The sequence below is a fragment of the Danio aesculapii genome, chromosome 6 (genome assembly GCF_903798145.1).
Source record: "Danio aesculapii chromosome 6, fDanAes4.1, whole genome shotgun sequence".
Taxonomy (NCBI): domain Eukaryota; kingdom Metazoa; phylum Chordata; class Actinopteri; order Cypriniformes; family Danionidae; genus Danio; species Danio aesculapii.
The window spans coordinates 47,387,496-47,405,191 of NC_079440.1; positions in this window are offsets into that span (position 1 = coordinate 47,387,496).

The window sequence follows — 17,696 nt, forward strand, 5'->3', positions numbered from 1 at the left end:
GGTGAATAGGTGTTCAACCTTTTAAAATGCTAAGAGGCTTATAAAATTCATATAAAGACTTTAATCAAACATAATGTGGTCTTATTCCAAAAAGGTACATAATTACGCTACTGATGTCCATGTAAATGTACACACTGATAATCTTCATAACCAGTTCGCAAGATTATAATTCATATACTTTAGGTTATGAAAGCAGGAGCAGACTGCAACCCAAGACTTTTTTTCCGAAACACACGGCGTGACTGACGCCTACCAGATGCGTATGATGAGGTGAAAATCGAACTTGAGAAGTGCCTGGGGCAGGTTGAACATCCTGAGCTGTCTCAGGCTCTGCAACCTTTTTACTCACAGAGACATTGTTAGTTTCCCATTTGAGGTTCCAACTAATGATGGCTCCGAGAAACCTTAAAGACAGTTGTGTTGTGACCATCCGATTGAAAGGCTCTGGGGACCATCTGAAGTCTATACGGCCCTGTTTCCAACTGCCATTAACATGCATTTCCAGTGAACCGAACACAGTCGATAAAAAGTGATGTTTCTTGTGGTCACTTGTGTTCATTGAGACACTTGTCTCTTATTTTACTGTGTTAAATATACCTGAATTAACAAACCACAATGAGAATATGTTAACACTACAAAAAGTCAATTGATCAAACTTTATTTTTAACATCCTCTAATGCCGAGTTCAGACTACATGAATTTAACCCCGATTTTGACTCACCGACAGGTTTTGAGAAATCGCAACAATGCCTTTTTACTGAAAATAACATCGGCGATTGCCTACAGCCAATAAGAGAGCAGCATTCACTTGTGTGTTTACCTGCAGGCCAGCGGGAGGTTGAGGGAGAAGTTAAAGTCATGAAATGTGAAAGCCCCTGTCGCTGATCCATCTTGCAGTGTAAACAAAACAGCAACGAAACGCTAGCCCAAAGAGTCATGCAGTGTGAAAACATCTGTGACACGACTACTGTAAAAATCATGCAGTCTGAACTCGGCACAAGGCTGCATTACACTGCAGATCTTGATGGTCAATCCCGATTTTGGGACTGTAACATCATCTTTTAAATGTGACTCGTGTCCGATTGTCTGCATTTACACAGCACAGCAAAGGCACAATAATCAGGAAAAAAAAAGAGCGGGCGCTGACAGACAGCTGATAATAAAAGAGCGCTCTTTTCTCCATTCCTGTATTTAATGTGTTCGCAGGGTTTTAATTTTTTTTATTCTTTTTGACAAGTTGTTTTACTATAGTTTATTACAGAAAAGTTCTCATTTGGCCATCTTCTTTTAATCTAGGCCATTTTAAACCAATAGGCATCTTAATGTAATGCCCATGGTGTGATTTATGCACGTGATCTCGCAACAGTTTTAGTTTATTGGTTACGTTGCTCTCTCTCTCTCTCTCTCTCTCTCTCTCTCTCTCTCTCTCGTTAAAATGCTTAAATGTGTTACGTTACAATATAAAAGCTTTTTTTTTAGTCCTATGATATTTAAGGTTTGGGACTGAAGTCTACGGTTTTTGACAACGCAGGTAATGGCAGGTGAAAATCCGATCTACCTGCTTACACTGCAGACACGAGGGCACGGATCCGATTCATATTGGATAAATTTCTACATGTAAACAAGGTCTGAAACTGATTTGAGTTAATCGGAATCCATGTGATTTTTTTCCTGCTTACACATAAATGGGCCATATCCGATATGAGAGAAGAAAATCTGAAATGAGTCTCTTCAGTAAACTGATCTGAAGTGGAAAGCTTAATACATATAATGGATTATGTTTAAACCTAAATTTAGTGCCATCAAATATACTGTCTAAATTTCAAGGTCATTGCTAATTGTATTTTTATTTAATTAATTTGAGCAGTTTTAAGTTTATTTCATGACTTAAATGTGTTCAGAATCACAGTATAAATCTCTTAAATGAGTTATTTGAAAGAGATCGCTGATCCAAATTAGAGAACAACATGGGAATCTGCCACCTGATGCTAATTTCCTTAATTATCTTACAAACTCTGTTCATGGCAGCTGAACTTTTCCAAGATGTCGAGCTGTTCTAAAGTTACTGAAACCCTCTGACAGCAGGTTGTCCAGATGAAGACCCAAGGGATGAACCTTTCTGCCATTGCTAGAGAAGTTGGTTGTCTAAATCTGTGATTGTTAGAGTACTGCATCTTTACAGGAACACTCATTCAAACCTGAGAGGACTGGATTATGCACATACTCTTCAACACTGCAGCTGGAATAGCTCAAGAAGTTGAACTCTAAAACAGGTAAGGATCTTGGCATATAATGTTTCAACATTTTAGATAATTATTTTGAACCGATAGCTTACTCTTTAGTGAGCAAACTTCTTAAAGTTTCAAAAGTCCAGACTAACCTTTTGTGGGGAGCATGCTGTGTGGACCGTTCATTTTAGTAATTAAAGGTCCCATGAAATTAAAATAAAGTTTCATAGATGTTAGTATCAGTATTGTTTGTTTTTAAGATCTCTATAACCTAGTGTGGTCAAATTATAACAATTTGCGTTTAGAAGATCTAAAACTGATATAAACGTGAAGCTTCGTTACTTCCACCTAAATGGGTCAACGATTTTATTCACGACTGTTCATTTTAGCAAGTTTACTTTATTTTGTTATGATGGGAAATTGGATGCGTTTATCATCAATGTGAGGAAAGACTGAACCCAAAGTGTGTAAAGAAGACCATAGAAGGTGAAGGAGGAAGTTTTCTTCAGCAGAAGTTTGGCCTTTAATACATGTGTTAATTAACAACACATTTTTTGTGTTATGGATATTTTAACACATCGTGTGTATTTTTTAATGGTGTGTAAAACAAAATAGGGAAGAAGTATAAAGATAATAATAAACACAACACAATGCGTGTTAATCAGGGGCCTGTTTCAGAAAGAAGGTGAAAACTCAGTATTTTAACCCTGAAATGAGAGAAACTCTGGGTTTTTTATTTTTTTATTTCTCACCTTAGCCTTATGTTTCCACCCACCTATTTTCATGCTCATTTTGGAGATGCGTATAAACGATTGATGGAAACGTCATGATGCCCATAACTTTTGAAAATGTACATCATAAAAACATGCGCATAACTGAGTAGGATAAACTTTTAATCTGTAAGAAAAGATGCGCATAAACTGCGATTTGAAACACTTACAAAATCCAGTAAGTGCATTAAAAAAAGGTTTGTTATAAGAGATCATATGATGATGAAAATGTGTGTGAACTTATTTATTAAAACTGATCAACGTGTATAAAAAAGTGGGAACCTTAAAGAGCCCATATTATGGGTTTTTGAAAATGCCCTTCCATGTAGTGTGTCACACAGCTCTAAGTGAAGTGAAATATCCAGCTAAGGCTTAAATCTGTAAGTGTACAGTGTTTAAAACTATTGATTCATCTATAAAAGAGTCGACTCATAGTGCTTCAAACGAGTCGTCTTGATAACGAGTCATTAGGTGTTTCATGATGACGCAGCTACGAAACACAAGTAGTTGGGCACGCAAACCCGGGAGATTTGAAACCTGCGGCCCCGCCCACTAACAGAAAAAAAAGTCACACACACACACAGAGACACACACAGACACCGGTCGAATGAAGTCACGCTTTGCAGATGGATATTATGGACAGTCTAATCAAAGATGAAACATCAGCAATATAGCCCAGCCTTGAGCAGTTCTGAGTGCTTCTGAAAACTATATGCTTTCAAAGAAGACTTCTTCAGTTCGTTAAAGGAAGGATCATTATAGACTGTCAGAACATGGATCAGTGCATCATGGATCAGTTTCTACCCCCATTTCACCAGTGTAAGTACGTGCGATTAAAACTGTTGCCTCGTTTACTCTAGCTTGCACATGATGTATTTAGTTGTGTTTTGTTACTTGTAACTGCGTGTACTGTATCAGGTTAACTCTATATATTCTCATATCGCATGTAAAGCCACGTTGAAAACGCGACGCGTGCTGCTTTGATTACGGATCGTCAGCTGTTTACACGCATGCAACGGACAAGTTTCAAAATATTTCAGCTCAATATTATTGTCTCCTCGTGTGTGTAACGCACGGGTATTCGCGGATATAACTGAGCGCCGCTCCTCTATGGACGCGCCGGCCCTGTGTGTGTGTGTGTGTGTGTGTGTGTGTGTGTGTGTGTGTGTGTGTCTGTGTCTCCTCGTGTGTGTGTAACGCACGGGTATTCGCGGATATAACTGAGCGCCGCGCCGCGCCCTCTCTATTCAGCCGCTCCTCTATGGACGCGCCGGCCCTGTGTGTGTGTGTGTGTGTGTGTGTGTGTGTGTGTGTGTGTGTGTGTGTGTCTCCTTGTGTGTGTGTGTGTGTGTGTGTGTGTGTGTAACGCACAGGTTTTCGCGGATATAACTGAGCGCCGCGCCCTCTCTATTCAGCCGGTCCTCTATGGACGCGCAGGCCCTGTGTGTGTGTGTGTATGTGAAAAGAGCAAGAAGACTGTGACCTCCTCGCCAGTTCTTGGACTTTTTGCTCAATAAAATAGTTAGTCGGCAGTATTTTCTAGTCCATCGTCTGTGTTTACATTCACTCACTGGCAGCCAAAATCCACTATGAAGCGTGTATGCACTGTGACTACTTTTATATTGTAGATTAGCAGCTGGGCATTTCACTCTGTCTTGCGCTGAAGCCTTGTCCGTGTCGACCAATCGCAGCAGGCTGTCATCGGTCCAATCAGCGAAGATTAGCTTCGCGCTGAGGAGGGGTTTGGGAACAAATGAATCGCTGAACGATTCATATGGGAGTCGCTGGGATAATTAGGTAAAAATAAATCCAGATTTTAAGACCATCAAAGTGTTTTTTGATCTTGCATGCATATTAGACTGTTGTTGGAGACCCTTACAACCTAAATATGACCCTATTTCATGTATAATATGGGCTCTTTAAATGAAACATTTCCACTAAACATTAAGCTAAGGTTATATGCATTCTTATTTTGTCAGATTTGTTGTAGAAACTATGCAGTAGCCTAATTTTTGCAATTACATCTGAGATAACTTCAAAATTACAGCCAATTCCCCACTTTTTCAAGTAAAAAGTTAATAAACTTCACCCGTTACATTTTTATTATATTTAAATACTTTAAATGTAAAATTATGCATTAACTTGAGCAGCCATGTCTTCACACAATAACTGTCTGTTTCACTACTGCAGTGGTGTTGCTTTTTTAAATATATGATCATATTTGCTATAACTCAGCATGAGCACATCAAGTTCAGCTGGAGAAAGAAATGCTGATCTCTCTCTCTCTCTCTCTTTTTTTTTTTTTTTTTTTTTTCTTCCAGATGTTGCCAAGGTCACTTGTAATGTCGGCGCTCCATAGATGATGCCTTTTTATAGTTGCGGTGTGTGCGCTTAACTCTGAGTTGCTCTACTCAAAGTTGATTGACCTAACTCAGAATAGCTGTTCTGAAACTGAAAACAGTTTAAACTTTAATCTCTCCGTAAATCAACTCAGAGTTCAAGTTTAAGTTGCTTGAACCTCCTTACTGAAACAGACCCCAGATCGCTGTTTACTTGTTGGAACCTCTTTTTCCGACTCGGAAGCTTTATTAGTTATTTTTTATAACAGTTTTTTTTTTTCTCCAGTAACTAAAAAGCGTTTGTCCAACCAGTTGTCACGTTTTCAAAACTCTAAACACAATAAGCACAGCATCGGTCTTTTGTGGCCATCCTGTACCATTCACACATTTCATGTCGTTTTCACCCAATATGCAGTCAGTGAACACATTTACACAGTGCTTACACTTTCTTAACAGACAAGCTATACCTTCCAACAAAGTGATGTATTGTTTTTGTAGTATTTATGAATGTTAACACACAACATCTCACGATAGCAAAAGCAATATTACAAACCTTGAATACAGTATAAAAACCTCTGCTTCTGCAATGATATCAGTTTAAAAACAATATCAATATCAAAAATAGCTTACAATTAGCTGATAATAAACAAACAATATAATAATTTATGTTGGGTAAATTGGGCCAACCACAGCTGATTCCAGTCTGGCTTATTTTTTTTTCTATTACATTTACACTTATACAGTAAAAGGAGGACTTTGAAGAGTGATGTGGATGAAAGCATGTGGCCTAACCCTGAAGATCGCAGCGATTAGAAACGGTTTTGTGCATTTTTTTTAGATTCCCGTCTTTTTATTTGGGCGTTTTTGTTCAGAATGCTCTTGTGTTTCATGGATATTTTGTCCGCTGCAAGCAATACTGTAAAACCTGTTCTGTTCCATCACACCGTGTTTCTACTGTACCTCCTGTAGTAAACAAGGAAAAAAACTTACATGCTTTTGAATGTGAACATTACTGTACCTGTGGAAGACAGTTCCCAACCAAGACATTTAGTTTCAAATTGGTGGATTGCATGTTTTGTTCTGTTAAACTGAAACATAAGTCTCTGCAGTTTTTGTAATGTCAACATTAGCCAATAGCCTTTGATTGACTTCATGTACCTTGTGAACTGAAAATAAGTGTTATTCTTTAACAGAATCATTTCATTTTAGTCAGATTTCCAGTGTTTTTGGTAAAGTTGGAGTGTGCAGAGAAAGAGGCATTCTATTTTGAAATAAAAAGTTAGTATATATTTAACAATGTATTTTTGAGAAGAAAATTATCCATTTGGCCAATAGCGTTTTGTAGGTGTGAGTCTTTGTTAAGAATTGAGAAAAAGTCTGAAGTATTGGTAAGGGCTTGTTTCCGATTTGAGTTTAAAATATTATTATTATTATTTTTTCCTCAAAAAATTTTTCCTGTTGCAATTTTAAATATTTATGGTATACTAAAAATATGAGTCATGTCAACAAAAGTTATTTATTTATTTTTTTATGAAGCTTACTTTTTTTTTAGTTTATACAAAGTTTAAGTAAATATTTGTAGTCGGTTTGACTGAAGTAAGTTAAGATTACTTAAAGTTCATTTGATTTTAAAAATTACCCAGCAGGCATACAACTTCAAAAGACGTAAATTTATGGTTGGATTTAGGTCATGATTTCAGGTGACCAAAATTGAGTCTAAGGACAACGTTATTTTGATGTCCAATAATGCGCTGAAATGACGTTGATATTATGTTGATTTTAGGTTGTGTTGGAAAGTGACCAAAATCCAATGTCAAGCTAACATATTAAGCCAACATCATATTAACGTCAAATACTGAAATGTATTTGTCAGTTGTGGCAATCAAAATCCAACTTCTAATAGATCTCATAGTGGTAACATTCACACAACCTCAAGCTGTATTACCATCCCTACAGTGAAGCATGGTGGTGGCAGCAACATCCAGTTCCTGCTGCTGAAAAACATCCCCACAGGAAGACTAGTCAGGATAGAGGGAAAGATGAATGAAGCAATGTACAGAGACATCCTGAATGAAAACCTGCTTCAGAGTGCTCTTGACCTCAGACTGGGGCGATGGTTCACCTTCTAGCAGGACATTGACCCGAAGCACACCGCCAAAATATCAATGGAGTGGCTTCACAACAACTCGGTGAATCTCCTTGAGTGGCCCAGCCAGAGCCCAGTATAAATCCTATTGAACATCTCTTGTCAGATCTGAAAATGACTGCACACTTTCGCTTCCCATCTAACCTGATAGAGCTTGAGATGTACTGCAAAGAGGAATGAGCAAAAATTCCCAAAGACAGGTGTGTCAAGCTTGTGGCATCATATTCAAAAAGGCTTGAGGCTGTAATTGCTGCCAAAGGTGCATCAAAAAAGTATTGAGCAAAGGCTGTGAATGCTTATGTACATCTGATTTTTCAGTTTTTTTTATTTTAAATTTGCAGCAATTTCAAAAAATCTTTTTTCACATTGTCATTATGGGGTATTGTGTGTGGAATGTTGAGGAAATATATGAATTTAATCCGTTTTCGAATAAGGCTGTAACATAAAAAAAAGTGGAAAAAGTGAAGCGCTATGAATATTTGGGCATGCACTGTATATCTATCCAGAGCTGTGAATTACTATTTAATCATTATACATGGACTCAATATTAATCTTTTTTTCTAATCAACTGATTTAAAAATAAATAAATAAATAAATTATAGAAAATGAATGCAATGTCGATTAGCAGTGCTCTCATGTTGGTTGTGTATGTATACTTTTCCTTAATCCGACCAGTGTCTATCCCTCATAATGATGAACCTGTTTCCGCTATGCTGCACGGCATACAAATAAACACCTGCTTCTGTTTGACAAATGACTAGACAACATGACTAGAGAATAATTTCATTACGTCGCCTTTGAAAATAAGAGGGAGAATATATTTAGCATTATGTAAGCCACATCTCTCTAATATGGTCTCGTTGATTCACAAGGGAAATGTAGTCAAGCTCTGATGCCATAAGCATAGCTCACTGCCTCGACAGAGAGGGAAGGGCAAACCCAGTAAAATACCATTACTCAGATAAATAGAGCTAATTGAGCAAAACAGGTCCTGGCTTTATTGAACAATAAATCAGATGCCCCCCTCCTCCTTTCAAGAAGCAAAACGGGAATTTGGAGGCTGCGACAAGACTACTTAATTCCTGCAATTAACGTGTGTGACCAGTCAAAAGTATTAGGGGTTTATAAATGTGCCGTGGTGAGGCAACCAGAACATATAGTGTACGGTCATAAAGAGAAACAACCCCTGAGTGAGTTTATTTTCAATGCAAAGTGTCGTTTTAACAGGGTGTTGTAATGTATTATTGCGCTTTGAAGAAATACGCCTTCAACATTTCAAAAGCAACTTCCAGGCTCTTCAGGTTCTGTGTGAAGTCTTCACGCCAGAAACTCATTTGTTCTGCTCTAAAACTTTGTGAACTGCTTATGAGGCAACATTTTAAAGCATTGAAAATGAATGAAAATGCTGCTTTGGAATCACTTGAACAGAGAAAGGAGACTGTAATCCCATAATGCACTGCTGTGCGTTACACTAACTGGCCACTTTATTAGGTACACCTGTCCAACTGCTTAATGCAAATTTCTAATCAGCCAATCACATGGCAGCAACTCAATGCATTTAGGCATGTAGACATGGTCAAGACGATCTGCTGCAGTTCAAACCAAACATCAGAATGGGGAAAAAAGTTGATTTAAGTGACTTAGAACATGAGATCGCTGTTGGTGCCCGATGGGCTGGTCTGAGTATTTCAGAAACTGCTGATCTACTGGGATTTTTCTCACACAACCATTACTAGGGTTTACAGAGAATGATCCGAAAAAGAGAAAATATCCAGTGAGAGGCAGTTCTGTGGGCACAAATGCCTTGTTGATGCCAGAGGTCGGATGGCCAGACTGGTTGCTGATAGAAAGGCAACAGTAACTCAAATAACCACTTGCAACTGGGGTATGCAGAAGAGCGTCTCTGAACGTACAACACGTACAACCAACACAATCTCATGGCAATTCGTAACTTTGATTTAGTGGCTAATTCGTATGAATTTGTACGATCTAATTCGTACAATTTAGTAGGATTTGCTCATCCCCCAATGACAGTTGGGTTTAGGGGAGGGGTTAGGTGCCATGCCTCCTTTTTAAAATCTTACAATTTCGTGCGACTGAACTCGAATTAGCCACTAAACTAACAAAACGTAAAATACTTGCGTTTTCTCGTGAGATCAGGCTGGTACAACCTTTAGGCGGATGGGCTACAGCAGCAGAGGACCACACTCCTGTCAGCTAAGAACAGGAAACGGAGGCTTCACAACAGATTGAGTCATCGGACCAACCAGCGCAGATTAGCATTGTGCTAAGGAGGGGTTAGGGAACAAATGAATCACTGAACGAATCATATGGGAGTCATTGGGATAATTAGCATTCATATCAGCCTGTTGTTGGAGACCCCCAAAACCAAAATATGACCTTTTTAATCCATAATAAAGGCTCTAAAAAAATACAAATATTAATGAAAATAAATAAATAAATAAATCTTTCATTCATTCATTTTTAGATGTATGAGTGATTCCTGCTCCCATATGCTTGCTTCATTTACTACTTTTGAGAATATTTCACCATAGTTGAAGCCAAAACTACCATTTTGCCACAAAATGCAACGTTTTGGGATGTTTAGTCACTCAAATATATTGTAAATGTGCATTTTAAACAGTTCAATTGCAAAATGATTATTACAGAAGATTTTTTTGCTTTGAATTCAAGAAAAAAAGCATCATTAAATGTAGTATTATTTTTATTAAGATGTTTCACCAGTTTTGTGGAGCTGTTTCCAGTGTGATTTAAAGCAGTTGTTTTGTTTTCCCCTGTCTGCTGCAAGCGCTTGTAATATAGAGTAATCTGTCACATGCAATTAATAGCTCAGGTGATTTACTCTAGACAAATTGTCTCCAAAATTGAGCACCCCTGAAGCAAAGATGGTAGATATCAGGTCACATGCTTCAAGGGCTGTACACAGTACCTGCAACAGCCAAGCAGCTGCCATTATTATAACTAGAATTTTAGATCGAAATTTTAGATCAGAGCAGAAATGTAGATCACTTTTGTGTAGAAAATCATAAAAAAAAATAAATAAATGTTATTCAAAGCTCAGAAAACAATCAGTTTGAAAATTAATGGAAGATGGGGCTGAGCATACAGTATATTTAAAGAATAAATCATGTTTAAGTGTTTATTTTTTAATTATGTCACATGCAACCACACTGTTAGCTATTTTTGAAAATTAAACCATATTTAACTGTAATATGAACTATTTTATTGTATGACGTATGCAGTATATTACTGTATTAAGTTACATTGTGAAAATTATTGTATATTTTACAGTAAAGATAAGGAATAGCTATACACTGAAAAAATAGATTAATTGGATTTAGTTTTTTTTAAGGTAAGTGGTTGCTAACAAATGATATGGGCTGAATTTAAACAAACAAATTAAATTTAGTAATGTTCAACTTTAAGTTATTTCTTGCCTCTCTTGTAAAAAAATAGGACAAATTAACTCTGGTATGGGACAAATTCTAGACCTTTGTCGGTGAGGGGTGGGCCTTTCGAATCACCTGAACCCCACCCCCCTCCCCCCTGGCTACGGGCCTGAGGAAAAAGGGCAGGAGAAATCCTTGGATTGGGTTTATCACTCAGATTGACAACTTTTAGCATTTACCCAAATAACAATACAATTGCAAAACTGAAATATTAGCACTAATCCGTTATGATAGTTTCTTATTATTGTTTAACATGTTACATATGCAATTTTCTTCTTTCCCACAAAACTTTATGGACTAGACATTCATCTTAGCACCACAATTTTATCTCTCTGCCTTATGTAGCCTTGCCACATGGTTTATATGTGTTTCTATTTAGGCTACACACCAGTGACTACAGAATTAAAGACACCTGGGGTCACCAAATGATATTTTCTATATAATATTTACACCACGAAGGCAGTAGGACATTGTCACTCAGACGCACACATCAGCTTCATTATGTCTGGGACAATGTTTCACAGGTTGGAAATCCTGTGTCTGACCTTCATGGTGAAATGATGCTATTAGATGCGACAAAACCATTGTAGAGAAAATTGCTCTGAAAATGGATTGTAATCATCTCAGATTACCTAACTGGATCCCTTCACCCACTGTCTACCTTACAGCAACCTCCAACAAAGAACATTTTAAGAATGTGCTGTGAACAGTTAGAACTGGTTAGCTGTGTCTGTAATCCCCTGCTGGCAGATGCTTTAACTGCACCATTATGTGGACGGAAGCCTGTTTTTTTTCCAGACTGTGATTAGAGGAGTATTGTTTACATAAACATGCGTGGTTAAATAATGTAATTGGGGAGTGGATGTATATGGTGCTGCTGGGAATAAAGAATGAAGAATTGCAGTTAGCGCTGCTAGTTCATTCAGATATGCAGTGTTTACGCCGGGTATTAAGAGAATTTTGGTTTGATCGGATCAAAAGTAGACAAGGAGGCAGCTTTATACCTGGTGTTTTAATCCAACTCTTTTGTCTGGCCACCCTCCAAATATATTTCTTCTTTAAACCAATCTTAAAGTGGTGGCCCACTACAATATCATACTTTAAACGTTAGTTTATATGTATTGTAGATGTGTAAACACAAATAACAGCTATGAATGTAATTTGCTCGAAGTTGAATGCCAATCGAGACATTGGCTTTTAGAGATTTAGTTTAGCAAAGCCTACAGTGAACAAAGTTTGGAGACTGCAAAAAAAAAAAAAATAAAATCTAAGTTAATGATGTCATAAACCCTTCAGCTTACACACATACAGCCCACACAGTGAAGGGGCGTAGCCAAAGGTGCTGTAATGTTATAGCAGAGAAAGCTAACATGCCGTCCAAACTCTGCTATTTCCACAGAGCTTATTCTGTTTCTGTATTTGGGCTTCCAAACAACATGACACAAGAAGTGCTTACGATTTAATTGTAATTATGTTCCAGAGAATTATAAATAAGGTATAGCTCTAGCATTTGACAAAGGACAGCTTTAAACAGAAAATCTCAGTTTAGTGCTGGAGTCTGCTAACAACTCGAAGAAGCAGCTCCAAACATAATAGACTGAATTAATGTCAGCTAGTTCAGTTAAATGTTGTTAAAACAGTAGCCAACAACATTTCACACACCCTTACAGAAAAAAAAAACAAACAAAAAAACTGCAGTCCGGCTTTATTTTAAGGTACTTATTCCCGCTTAATTGTTATCTATTACTTTTGCTGGAGACACAGGTTAGAACTGTCGCCTTACAGCAAGAAGGTTGCTGGTTCGAGTCCTGACTGGGCCAGTTGGCATTTCTGTGCATGTTCTCCCCGTGTTGGTGTGGGTTTCGACCGGGTGCTACTGTTTCCCCCACAGTTCAAAGACATTTGGTATTGGTGAATAGAATAAACAAAATTTGGCCGTAGTGTATGTGTAAATGAGTGTGTATGGATGTTTTCCAGTACTGGGTTCCAGCTGGAAGGGCATCCGCTGTGTAAAATGTACGCTGGACAGTAAAACATAAGTTGGTGGTTCATTCCGCTGTGGCAACCCCTGATGAATAAAGGGACTAAGCCAAAGGAAAAAGGATGGATGGATGAATAATTGAATGTATTACTTTTGCTTCCATAAACTCTTAAACCTAACTGCTATCAATCAATAAGCAGAAAATTGCATTAGAATTGGGGATGTAGAATAAGATAATGCAGAAAATGTGCTTTATCAATACTAATGAACAGCCAATGCCCAGATAATACCCAGATAAGTCACTAGTTAATGGTGAGAGTTGTTACTTTAAATCATATAAAATATGTTGAATACATGTGAATTGCATGTTTTCAAAACACATTCACTTTTCAAATCAAACTCGATCTCTCAACATGTATAAACAATGGAAAAAATGTCTATCTTAGTTTGGTTTGAACATGAATAAATGTGAGAAGCTGTAGTAGTGAAAAGTGAAAGCACCTGTCCCCATTACGATATACCAAATCCTGTTGAAACCCAGTCAGGCAGCTTAATACAGAGAGTGGACCTAAGTGCATCAAATGATCAGTAATTAAAAGAGAAATAAAAAAGGGTTAATATATATTTTTTATATTAGACACACCTCTGATGCTTGTATTGGCACCAGCTCCACATCCACAACTTCACACATTGTGCTAAATTAGGCTGTCCAGTCTCCATGTTGAGTTCTACTGTTCAGCTGAGGTAATGAAGCCAACCCTGCGACAGCGATATTCCAAGATGGCAGCGCCCTAGCTCTAAAACCTACAGTGAAACAAACAATTTTTTAAAAAATAGTAACATTTTAAATGAGTTTGTATGTATATATTTTCATTTAAAACGGAAATCATTTAACAAAATAATGTAAACTTGACTGACTGCTTCACTTTCACTTTAAGTCAGCTGTGTTGTTGAAACAATCTAGCCAACATTTCGCAGAACCTAACAGGAGAAAAAAAAGCTCTTTATTTTAAGATGCTTATTCTCGCCTAATAAATCAATAATTACTTTTGCTTCAAATTCTTAATGTTCTGCTTCTTTATTAGTTATTAACGTGGTAGTTAGGTTTAAGTATTAGGGATGTAGCAGAATATGTGCTTTTATAAGTACTAATGAACAGCCAATACCTTAATAATCAATTCGTGTATATAGCGCTTTTCACAATGTAGATTGTGTCAAAGCAGCTAACATAGTTCTAGTCAAGTCCAGATTTCCGAGTTGAAGTTCAGTTAAGTTTAGTTCAGTGTGGTTTAAGTTTTACTGCTGAAAGTTCAAACACTGAAGAGCAAATAATACCCAGATGATAAGTCATTATTAATGGAGAGAATTGATAACTAAATTTTATGAAATATGTCAAATACATGTGAATCGCATGCCTTGGAAACATGATGTTGGAAACAAATTAATAATAATAATACTAATAATAATAATAATAGTGATACCTACTGTATGGGATAATATTTCCACACGTCCACATTTGTTGACAATCATTTGAGTTTCCAACACCACGTTTCACATACTGTACCGTATTTCCCATGTGATTTTTAACTTGTGACTTACAGAAGAAGCTAATTATCTTTATATGTGCAAATAAATAGTTGGTCTGTCAACATGAATACATTTGACCCCAGGAACATTTAGACTTATCTAAATCACGATTATACTAAATTATGATTATTTAATGCATTTCATACACGGATGTATTCTGAGTTAATCAAAAAAATTACAGAATGAACAACATGGTGTACTATGCACAAAAATCATAATCTTGAAATGATATTGTGTATGTGTGTGTGCGTGTTATGGTAAATATTTATACAAACATTTCTTTAATGTTTCATCATACAATGAAGAACAAAATAGTGCTATAGCAAAAGTAAAAATACTCTGCATAAAACCAGAGATAAGCATGGCTAATCAGAGGTCTGTAATACTGTATGTGTCTAATTAAAGCTTTTTTAAGGATTGCACGCTTGGCTTTGCTTAGGATCTTGCTGTGCGTGTGTTTAGGCGAGAATGTGTCTTTAGAGAATGTCATATGTTTGCTCATAGTGACTAAAGGCTGCAAAAAACAGGTGTGAACAGCTTTTATATGCCCATGGGCGTTTATGCAAATTGCTGAACCTTTAGCATGTGGTCATTGAGAACACTTCATGTTCATTAAAGGTGCCCTGAAGATACGATACATTATCTGGTCTGTGCCGACTTGTGCATATGATACTCTCTGTGCCATGTCTGTGGGAGCACTGCGGCAGTTCATTCATCCCAGAGGAAAGCATAGTACTGTCTGAATTGATTATTCCCTATATAGTCGACTACTTTATGTGTGATGTTTACCTTATACAATTTGAAATAGTAATTGTGTGCAAACAAGTGACCAATTTCAGCTGCAGGTTTGGCATCTATTTATAGTGTTTTCACGAACTGTCATCTGTTGGCCATGTTGGAGAGCAGAATGTAAACAATGCCACGGAACCGAACCAAACATGCATATTTTGCTGATTACTTCAGCTCAAATGATCTGTTATTGTCATGTTTTGGCCTGTATTAATTAGTCAGACTAAATTTCGAGTCCTAAATAAAGCTGAATAAAGCCTAATAAATTTAGTCAAAATATTGCATATTTTACTTATACAGTACCTCTACATATCGGTTTACACAATTTTTCCATGGTTTACTGTGCACAGGATACAGTATATAAACAGAAATATGTATTTGGTAGTAGAGTATTCATGCTGTTGTTGAGTATCTCCATCATGACTGTGCAAATGGGAATCCGTATGTAACCCAGCAAACAGTTTTGTGTTTAAAATATGTCTTATTGACATCTAAACGTAGACCGCTTGGTTAAAACAAGGCTAAGCTTGGGCTGTTTGTCAAAATCTAATAGACGTCTAAGAATATTGCAAAACAAATAGACTGATTAGACAGACTTTATATGTCTAGTCATTAATTTCTGTTTATTTGATGACTAGTCTAGTTTTGGCCTATTCTTAGACGTCTATTAGATTTTCACTAACAGCACAAATTTAGCCTTGTTTTAGCCAAGACGACTATATTTAGATGTCTATTAGACATCTTTTAAAAACAAAAAATGCTTGCAGGGAAGTGAAAACACTTTTATACTGTAGGAAGTGTGACCCTTCATGTTCTAGAAAGCATTTAATTGGACAGAAAATCTAATGACAAGTCATTAATGCCTCAAGGCAGAGATGAGAGACTAAGTTTGAGATGTTAATCTCTTCTCAGTGTGAATTTTGTCATTGTTTGGAGTACAGTGTTCAACATTTTAAAGTAAATGAAAATCTTTTAAAACCTGCTGGGTATGATCATTTTGAAAACCCCTTTCTGATCCACTTCAATTGACTGTTGTACTGTAAAGTGTTAGTGTTAATTAAGAGTTTACTTATTTTGTGACTTCAGAAGTGCTTTGCATTTATTTATAGTTGTTAATTGCATTATGGGACCTTGATTTCACTCTGTAAAGTCTGTAAAATAACAATGTACTAGCTGTTTATTTCAAGATTGTACCATAATATAACAGCAACCCAGACAATATATTACTTTAACCCTCTATGGGACTAATTATGTAATCACATCTAAAAAAAAATCACTACTATTTATTTCTAGAATATTTAAGGCTAAAATAATTTTCCATAATTTATTTTGTACACTTGACCTTTAACCTTTGTTTTACTTTGCCGTCATTTATAACTGACTTTGTCCCTGAGGGTAAAAAAAATATTGGTAACTTGTCTTAAACTTCACATTCAAATATATGTTCCCTGTTTCAGAAACATGTCAAAAACTTTACTTAATACATTTCTTCATTCATTCATTTCTTTATATTTTCAGCTTAGTCCCTTTATTCATCAGGGGTCGCCACAGCGGAATGAACCGCCAACTTATCCAGCATTTGTTTTACACCGTGCATGCCCTTCCAGCTGTAATCGAGTACTGGGAAACATCCATACGCACTCATTCACACACATACACTATGGCCAATTTAGCTTATTCAATTCACCTATAGCGCATGTCTTTTGACATGTGGGGGAAACAGGAGCACTGGGAGGAAACCCACGCTAACACGGGAAAAACATGCAAACTCCACACAGAAATGCCAACTGACCCAGCCGAGGCTCAAACCAGCAACCTTCTTGCTGTAATGCTAAATTTCTTTATCGTTAAATTTGTTTTAAAACTTGATGGAAATTTCCTGGAACTCAAGAACGATTCAAATGCATTTTAACTTTATGGAAAATACTGCATGTATTAGTATTTCAGAAACCATTGTCTAACAATGTTTTCGAATTTCAAACCGTATTAAACCATTTAGTTTTATTTGTAAAATCAGCTGTGTACCAATATATTTGTAGTAGTGATGGTGTAACTGTTTTTTTAAACCTTGTATAACAAATGTTAATAAATGTCACTTCAAACTTTTAAAGATTAAGGGCCCTATCATACACCCGGCGCAATAAGGCATAAGATGTGTTTGCCCCGACGTGTTGCTGTTTTCAGACCAGTGCAACCCTAATTTTCCCGTTTTCCGCCACATTGTTTAAATAGCAAATCCATTTGTGCCACTTTGTGGACTCATGGGTGTTTCGAGCTAGAAAAGTGGTGTGTTAAAGTGCATTGTTGGCACATTGGTATTTTGAGGAACTAAAATAGACTGCACAATAGACCAGGTCTAAACTCCAGCACAGAGAGCGATTAGTTG